General features: G+C 42.5%; 1 pseudogene; it reads left to right on the forward strand.

Moving 5' to 3' along the window:
- Positions 1-2,189: 2,189 nt before the first annotated feature.
- LOC147434500 (GCN5-related N-acetyltransferase 4, chloroplastic-like) lies at positions 2,190-3,140 on the forward strand (annotated as a pseudogene).
- The last annotated feature ends 6,005 nt before the right edge of the window (positions 3,141-9,145 follow it).

Consider the following 9,145-nt stretch of genomic DNA (forward strand, 5'->3'; position numbering starts at 1 on the left):
GGGTACTTGTTGAATTGGTGGACCCCCCAAAGGGTTGAAGTTCAACAATGGTAAAAGTGGTGGTTTAGGAAATTGCAGTTGCCTCCTTGCCCTCAAAAATTGCTGGATTGTCTGGATACCAACTAACTGATGGATGACTCTTTTAGGAGTTGGGTTGCTTCCCTGCACTATTGGCTTAGGTGAAGATGTTTCCCCTTCCTCCTCTTGTTGGTCTCCACTTATGTTGCTGGTCTCTTCAGGTCCTGTTCCTTCAAGAATTGGTGGCAAACCTATAACTGCTCCTACTTCGGGAATTTCTTCTTCTGCATGACCCCCTGATCTTTGAAGTTGAGATTCCAGCCATGATTCATATCTTCTTCTTTGGAACCTGGTGCCATAGGAGAGTTTTGGTGGTTCATCCCCTGAATCACTCATACATGTCTCCTTCTACTTGTGATTTTGAGGAAAATCCTGAGTTGTCTACTAGTGCAGTTAACCAAACTGATTAGACCATTCAACCAACCCAAAAGGCAAAAATTGTGCCTTGTAAAATTGAAAAACCTTGGAAACAACCTAAAGCTTTAAATCACCGGGCAATTTGGGAAAATACTCCTGAAGGAAAATCAGGTTGTAATCTTCCTGTTCCTCCTCCTCTGACTTCCAATTAGAGAATGCGTGCAGGAAATTATCAGGTTCACAATCCCATATGCCCCAACTAGACCCCATTGCCCATTAAGGCCTTGATCAAAGTTTGCTCCACAATCAGCAGGATCGCCAAGTGTTATTGAGGCATAGGGGAGGGGGAATAATAACTAAATTAACCATTAAAGCATTACATCATCATCCCACAGAATCAAAACAGTTTCAGTACTTGAATAGGTTCAAGACAGAATCAAGGAATTGAAGCAAAACTGAAGACTGAATACACAAAGAAGCGTACAGTCTTAATGGCCATAGCCTTGCATTCATCACCCTTCTTCCATACAACGCGCTACTATCAGATGCGAGGATAACTACTTAGGAAGAATGAAGAGGCACATAGCTCTTCCCCAATTACAAACTGAAAGTAAAACTACTAAGGTTCAAGAACACTTTACTGAAAGAATATGCAAGGCTAACAATATGCAACAAGCTTTCCAACATGCATAGATCACAATGTACAACGGCTATGTCATGCTAAGGGTTTTTGTAGTACTACTTGTATGGTATTCTTGAGAAGTTGTGGCTAACCTCTGCTTTACAAAGTCATTCTGAGAAAGGCTTCTATGCCTGTCCTTGTCCAAATCCTAGAGCTTGCAAATTGTAGGATATGCCCAAAATGGTTGCGACAAATCTAGAACCCCTTGCTCTACAGATAGATAGTAGAAAATTCATTTAGGATGTCAGCCTGAGCCCAAAACTCTATGATTGAAGATCGGGTTAGACGTGATTGACATGACATAAGTATAAAAGACAAAGAAACCATGACAGAGAGGATGATAGTTACTCGTTGATTGCCTCCTTAGATACCAAAACAGACCAGTTTGAAAGACCATCTCATGTTTGAACCACAGTCATATACAAAGTTAATATTTCTTTAAATGGTTTAAATTTTTCATTTAAACAATATAAAGTAGATTCAAAACAACAAAATGAGGTGTGTCCCATGTCAATATATGCAGCCTGCTAATTGAGTCATTCTACTGTAATGATTGCAATGCCCACATTTATGAATTGAGAACTCATCACTATAGTAAACCCTACACCATCCCTAATATAGAACATAAATTTATATGTGCTCATCTTTAAGTTTAATATATCTCCTAGATCTTTTGTGTTTGTATTAACTCCTGTTTTGTGTGTCACAGAAAGAACATGTATTCACAACAGTGGACGTTTTGACTGCACAAGCACGACTTCGCCTCGACAACATTGTAAAGTCCATTATTTGCATCCAATTCCCTATGCCTATATGCTTGCTTGGTGCAACACATAAATGCTACGGGGCAAGGCACGACTTTCGTTTCTTATTATTTTTTGAGAGACCATAGTGCCAACTCTCCACCATACTTTTGTATGGCACTTCTGCATGACGTGCACTGTATACTTAGCATTTTCAATCTGTGTGTGGCGCTTCATTGCAAGATGAAATGTTTAACTTTACAAATTGGTTTTATGTAGCTCGACACAAACATTGTCCTCCGGCTTGGACAATTGGACGACACTCGTTCATGATGATCAGGTCGGTAGTGCAATTTAGCTACATGTTTTCCATACTAGTACATGCTCAATCTTGATCATCATATCAATATATCAAGTAGATACACACTACCTTTCTCATAGATGCTTGAATATTAGATGTTCTACAACAATGCTCACACTAGTTACTTTGTTAGCGTAGGAGGAAAAATTAAAATTCTGGCCGGAGGTTCTCCACGTGGCGACACTTTTTAACGGGAAAATGTTTATCAACTATCAGCTATTTTCATCTCCCCTTGGGTAGCCCTTCTGCACGCTTCTACTCGAGTACTCTCTCTCTCTCTCTCTCTCTCTCTCTCTCTCACACACACACACACACACACATACACACCCATTGATGCCCATCCACCTGCTAAGGGGCAGTGATCTGAACAGGGTTTAGCAGGAGCCATGGAGGCTTTGCCACGACCAGCAACTTGGTCGAGGTGATCTCACATGGTCGACCTACAGCTGTCATCAGCAATACTGTGCCATATGATACGGAGCATCCTCTCCAAATTGCAGTGAGAGAGGCAACTATTGCAGACTTCTGGGAGGTTGCAGATACACACTGTGGTGCTTTCCTTCCGGAGCTGGTTTTTCCTATGGATGCACTTATGCGATTGGACAAGTAGAAGCTCCTGTAGATGCGTCAAACTGTGACTATTACGTTAAAATCTTGATCATGGATTTAACAGCTTTGCGTACAGATTTGTGGCAATGGTTGGAGGTTTGACGGTGCCTCCAGGTTGTAGAAGAAATTTTCTGGTTGCAGTAAGTGATTGCTGGCATTCTAACCTAGTACATCGTGAGCAGCCTTTGGAGAATGAACCTCTAGCTGGTCTGGAGCTGAGCAGTGTTCGGGGGTACTAACTGTTGACACATTAGTAGACTTTCTACCCTGAAGGAAGTCAACTAGCATGCATCGTGTAGCAAGGTCGTAGTCTGTTTTCAACAGATGCCAAGCGAGGGCCTCTCTCCAGATGCAATCACCTACGTACTCCAACTGTAATCAACTGGCGTGCATCATGTAGCAAGGTCGTAGTCTGTTTTCAACAGATGCTAAGCGAGGGCCTCTCTCTAGATGCAATCACCTACGTACTCCAACTGCAATCCCCTATGTAGCATGGTGAAGGGCATGTGGCTCTACGCATGCATCTTGAAGGCATGTGGTTCTACACAAGATGCTGATATGGGCACAAAAAATTACAATTATATTGTTAATGAAAGGTTGTTGAAAAAAGAAGTCATTCTTGGCACTATCTTGGTCAATATGTATGCCAAATGTGGTGCGCTTGAGAAAACAAAAAAAGTGCTTGAAGAGCTTCCTATCCAGAACGTCGCCTCTTGGAATGCATTGATTGTAGGACGTGCTCAACGAGAGCAGGGCTAGAAAGCTCTAGGATGTTTTCAGCAGATGCAAAGCGAGGGCCTCTCTCCAGGTGCAATCACTACGCATGACTCTTGAAGGCATGTGGCTCTACTCAAGATGCTGATATGGACAGAAAACGTCACAATTAGTCCGAGACTGTTGAAAAAAGATGTTGTGCTTATTAAAGCCTTGGTCAATATGTATGTCAAATGTGGTGCACTTGAGAAAGCACAAATAGTGCTTGAGGAGCTCCCTGTCCAAAATGCCACCACTTCCAATGAATGCTATGATTCCGGGATGTGCACAACAAGAGCATGGCGAGCATCCATGTGGTTGTGCTCTTTTTTAATGTTTATCAGCTATCAGCTATTTTCATCTGCGCGCTCAACTTTTGCTTCCTGTTGATGAACGTCATGTGGCATGGACAAACAGTGCTTGAGGAGCTCCTTGTCCGGAATGCCACCACTTCCAATGAATCCAATGATTACGGAATGTGCACAACGAGAGCAAGGTGAGCTTCCATCTAGCTGTCCTCTTTTTCAACGTTTATTAGCTATAGCTATTTTCATCTGCTCACTCAACTTTTTCTTCCTGGTTGATGAACATCATGTGGTGCGCTTGAGAAAGCACAAAAAATGCTTGAGGAGCTTCTTGTCTAGACTGATTGCAGGATGTGCTCAACGAGATCAGGGCTAGAAAGCTCTAGGCTGTTTTTAGTAGATGCAAAACGGGGCCTCTCTCCATATGCAATCACCTACGTACTCCAACTGCAATCACCTATGTAGCCATGTTGAAGGCATGTGTCTCGACGCATTCATCTTAGAGGCATGTGGTTCTACGCAAGATGTTGATATGAGCACAAAAATTCACAATTATATTGTTAATCAGAAGCTGTTGGAAAAAGATGGTGTGTGTGGCACTGTCTTGGTCGACATGTATGCCAAATGTGGTGTGCTAGAGAAAGCACAAAAAGTGCTTGAGGAGCTTTATGTTCAAAGCATCACCTCTTAGAATGCACTGATTGTGGGATGTAAATGGATGTCGTGCTTGGCACACTATCTTGGTCGATATGTATGCCAAATGTGGTGTGTTTGAGAAAGCACAAAAAGTGCTTGAGTGTGGAATGTCACCTCTTGGAATGTACTCATTGTGGGATGTGTACAACAAGCGCAGGGCCAAAAAACTCTAGGCTGTTTTTAGCAAATGCAAAGCAAGTGTATCTCTCCAAATTTAGTCACCTATATTTTCACTAACCTCGCCTATCTTTACCATCTGCGTGCTCAGCTTTTGCTTGCTCGCTGCACATCAGTTTTTGTGGTTGATGAAGATCGCGTGGCAAGGAAGCACTGATGGCAGGATTGTGCAACAAGAGCAGGCCCATAACTCTCCAGATGCAATCACCTACATAGGCATCTCGAAGGCATGTGACTCTATGCAAGATGCTTGTGCACATTGTTATAAAAAGATGTCGTGCTTGGCATCGTCTTGGTTGATATGTATGCCAAATGTGGTGTGCTTGAGAAAACACAAAAATTGCTTCAAGAGCTTCTTGTCTAGACTGATTGCAGGATGCTCTCAATGAAAGCAGGTCTAGAAAGCTCTAGGATGTTTTCAGCAGATACAAAGCGAGGGCCTCTCTCTAGGTGCAATCACCTACGCATGCCTCTTGAAGGCATGTTTCTCTACTCAAGATGCTTATATGGGTAGAAAATTTCACAATTAGTTGGAGACTGTTGAGAAAAGATGTTGTGCTTATCACTATCTTGGTCGATATATATATCAAATGTGGTGCGCTTGAGAAAGCACAAACAGTGCTCAAGGAGCTCCCTGAAATGTCACCACTTCCAGTGAATGCAATGATTGAGGGATGTGCACAACAAGAGCTAGGCCAAAAAGTTTTAGGCTATTTTCAGCAAATGCATAGCAAGGGCCTCTCTCCAGATGCAATCACCTATGTCACAAGCTTTATTAATCGTAGGAAAATTGCATCGCGTAACTACCTCTGCTAAACTTGTTGTTGTGGAGAAGTAGTTAGGATTCAACGATATCAGCATGGATATTGTTGTCTATGCAGAGGTCCTTATGTCTGGCACAAAACTAAGGAAGATGCTGATATATGCACAAAATTCACAATTACATTGTTAAAAAAAGACGTTATAATTGGCACTGTCTTGGTCGATATGCATACTAAATGTGGTGCGCTTGAGAAAGCACAAAAATTGCTCCAGGAGCTTCTTGCTGGAATGTCAGCATTGATCGAGGGATGTGCGCAACAAGAGCAGGGTCAGAAAGCTCTCGGCTGTTTTTAGTGGATGCAAAGTGAGGGCCTCTCTGAAGATGCAATCACATAAGCGTGCATCTTGAAGGCATGTGGCTGTACGCAAGATGCCGATATGGGCTTAAAAATTCACTCTGAAATTGTTAGTCAGGGGCTGTTGCAAAAAAAATTTGTGCTTGGCAATGCCTTGGCTGATATGTATGCCAAATGTGGAATGTCGTCTTTTGGAACGCACTGATTGTAGGATATGCCCAACAAGGGCAGGCCAGGAAGTTTTGAGCTATTTTTAGTAGGTGCTTGAGGAGCTTACTATTTGAAATGGAATTAACCGATTGCGGGATATGCACAATAGGAGCAGGGACATAAACCTCTAGGCTATTATCAATGGATGCAAAGTGAGGGCCTTTGTCCAGATACAATCACCTACACGTGCATCTTGAAGGCATGTGGCTCTACGCAAGATGCTGGTATGGGCTTAAAAATTCACTATGATATTGTTAGTCGGGGCCTGTTCCAAAAAACTCCATGTTTGGAAATGCCTTGGTCGATATGTATGCAAAATGTGGTGCGGGATGTTGTCTTTTGGAACGCACGAACTGCAAGGCAAGGGCCTTACCAGGAAGCTATGGGTTGTTTTTGCCAGGTGCTTGAGGAGCTTACTACTCGAAACGGCATGAAAAGTGATTATGAGACACACGCAACAGGAGCGGGGACAAAAAGCTCTAGGCTGTTTCAATGGATGCAAAGCGAGGGCCTCTGTCCAGATGCAATCACCTATGCATGCATCTTGAAGGCATGTGGCTCTACGAAGGATGCTGATATGGGCTTAAAATTCACTCTGATATTGTTAATCAGGGGTTGTTACAAAAAAATTGCCTTGCTTGGCAATGTCTTGGTCAATATGTATGCCAAATGTGGTGCAGGATGTTGTCCTTTGGAACGCATTGATTGCAAAATATGCCCGACAAGGGCCAAGCCAGGAAGCTCTAGGCTGTTTTCAGCAGGTGTGTTAATTGATTGCAAGATACGCACAACACGAGTAGGGACAAAAAGCTCTAGGCTGTTTTTAGCATATGCAAAGTGAGGACCTCTATCCAGATGCAATCACTTACGCGTGCATCTCAAAAGCATGTGTCTCTACGCAAGATGTTGATATGGGCTTAAGAATTCACTCTGATATAGTTAGTCAGGGGTTGTTGCAAAAAATTTCGTGCTTGGCAATGCCTTGGTTAATATGTATGCCAAATGTGGTGCGGGATGTCATCTTTTGTAATGCAGGAATTGCAGGATATGCCCGACAAGGGACGGAACATGAAGCTCTGGGCTGTTTTCAGCAAGTTCTTCAGGAGCTTACTATTCAGAACCACATTAAATGATTGTGGGATACGCACAACAGGAGCAGGGACTGAAAGCTCTACGCTGTTTTTAGCGGATGCAAAGTAAGGGGGGCCTTTCAGATGCAATCACCTACGCATGCAGCTTGAAGACATATGGTTCTATGCAAGATGCTGGCATGGGCTTAAAAATTCACTCTAATATTGTTAGTCAAGGGATGTTGCAAAAAATTGTCGTGCTTGGCCATGCCTTGGTCGATACGTATGCTAAATGTGGTGCACTTCAAAAAGCACAAAATGTGCCTGAGGAGCTTTCAGTCTCGAATGTCGTCTCTTGGAGTGCATTGATTGCGGGATACGTGCAACAAGAGCAGGGCAAAAAGCTCTCGATTGTTTTCAACGGATGCAAAGCGAGGGCCTCTCGCAACATAAATGAAGCGTAGACATGAAGAGCATGATGAGGAGTCAAAAACATGGCTATGGCAAGAAAATTTTGGGGTGTTTTAACCAAATACGAAGGGAAATCCCACCCTGCCTCCAGTATGCACCTACCATGCTCAAAACCAGTATGCACCTATTGCACTTAAAATGGTCCTCTACCACGTTAAAAGAGTCCTCTTGGCACTTCTATACCAAAGCTTGGTAATGCAGCTTCAAGCTTTGCAATGTCTACTCCGTCTCCACTATCGTTTGTTTTGAGCAGTGCTCTCATACGAAAGCTTAAATGCAACCTGCATGCCTCGATGATAGTCAATCTATCACGCATTGAGTAACCATTACCATTTCCTTGATTTTTGGCACTGAGAATGCAGTTAATGAACGCACTGAAAGTTGCAAGCTGTTGTAGGAATGGCACGTTCCCTCGTATTATAAAAATTGGGGAGGACTGTGAAAACTCCCCCATGCAAGGAGACTTGCATGTTTTCTTTTTTCTTGAAACATAAGAATGGGACAACAAACAATTAATAACATTGACATCTTGTATGATTATGAACATCAAGATTGATAAAACTCTAACCCTCCTTGTGGTTTTTTGCGAGGTAAACCTCTGAAAGCGAAGGTCGATTTGATCTAGATTGTCTTGAGTAGATGCAATGTGAGGGTGTTTTGCCAAATGCAGTGACGTACGTTTGTGCATTGAAAACTTGTGTCACAATCAAACCTACGAAGTTGACTCATGATGACATTCTAAGGTAGCGGCTTTTGCAATGCCATATTACATTGGGTGGTGCGATCATGGACATGTAAATTTGAAATGTCATCTCTTGAAAAATGGGTTGATTATAGGATACCTGTTATGGTTGTGGCAAGGAAACACTTTGCTGCTGTCACTGGTGGATGGGAAGGGAAGAGATATCTTCAAATTCAAATCACCTATACTTGCACCTTCCAACCTTGTGGCCTTACATAAGAAATCAACATGGGTGAGAGAATTCATGACGAGATCACCAGTCAAGGTCTACTAGAGAAAGATGACAGGAAATGGCTCTTGATTAATTTGTGGATAATAGTTGTAGACTCCACCCAAAGCTGCTTCAAATGATGCTACAAAATTTATATGAATGGTGTTTCACCACCAAGATGAAGATTTCCTGACCGTCTTGTCCATGAGAGACATTTTAGATCAGTAAGCGATTGAGGGTTTCTCTTCAGACAAAGTCTCTTGGGTTGTTACAACGAAGTTTTGGACTGGTTTAAGGGAACGTCTCTCGCAAACACTTCCTCCAGTTCAGTCAGCTCCTTGAAAGTATGTGGCCTTACACAATGCCTTCAGAAGAATGAGAATCCATGATGAGATTGCAAGATATACCAATGGGAGCAAACAAACATCATGCCGACAAAGCTTTAGCCCAACATCATCGTGTTTGTTTACGACAATCAACAAATGGATATCGAAACAGAAGGGTACGTAAAAATACTTCAAATTCTATACTCATTCCTACTCACGTAGTACATCAAACATAT

Source organism: Adiantum capillus-veneris, chromosome 19 (assembly GCF_014529385.1).
Source record: "Adiantum capillus-veneris isolate H3 chromosome 19, ASM1452938v2, whole genome shotgun sequence".
NCBI lineage: Eukaryota > Viridiplantae > Streptophyta > Polypodiopsida > Polypodiales > Pteridaceae > Adiantum > Adiantum capillus-veneris.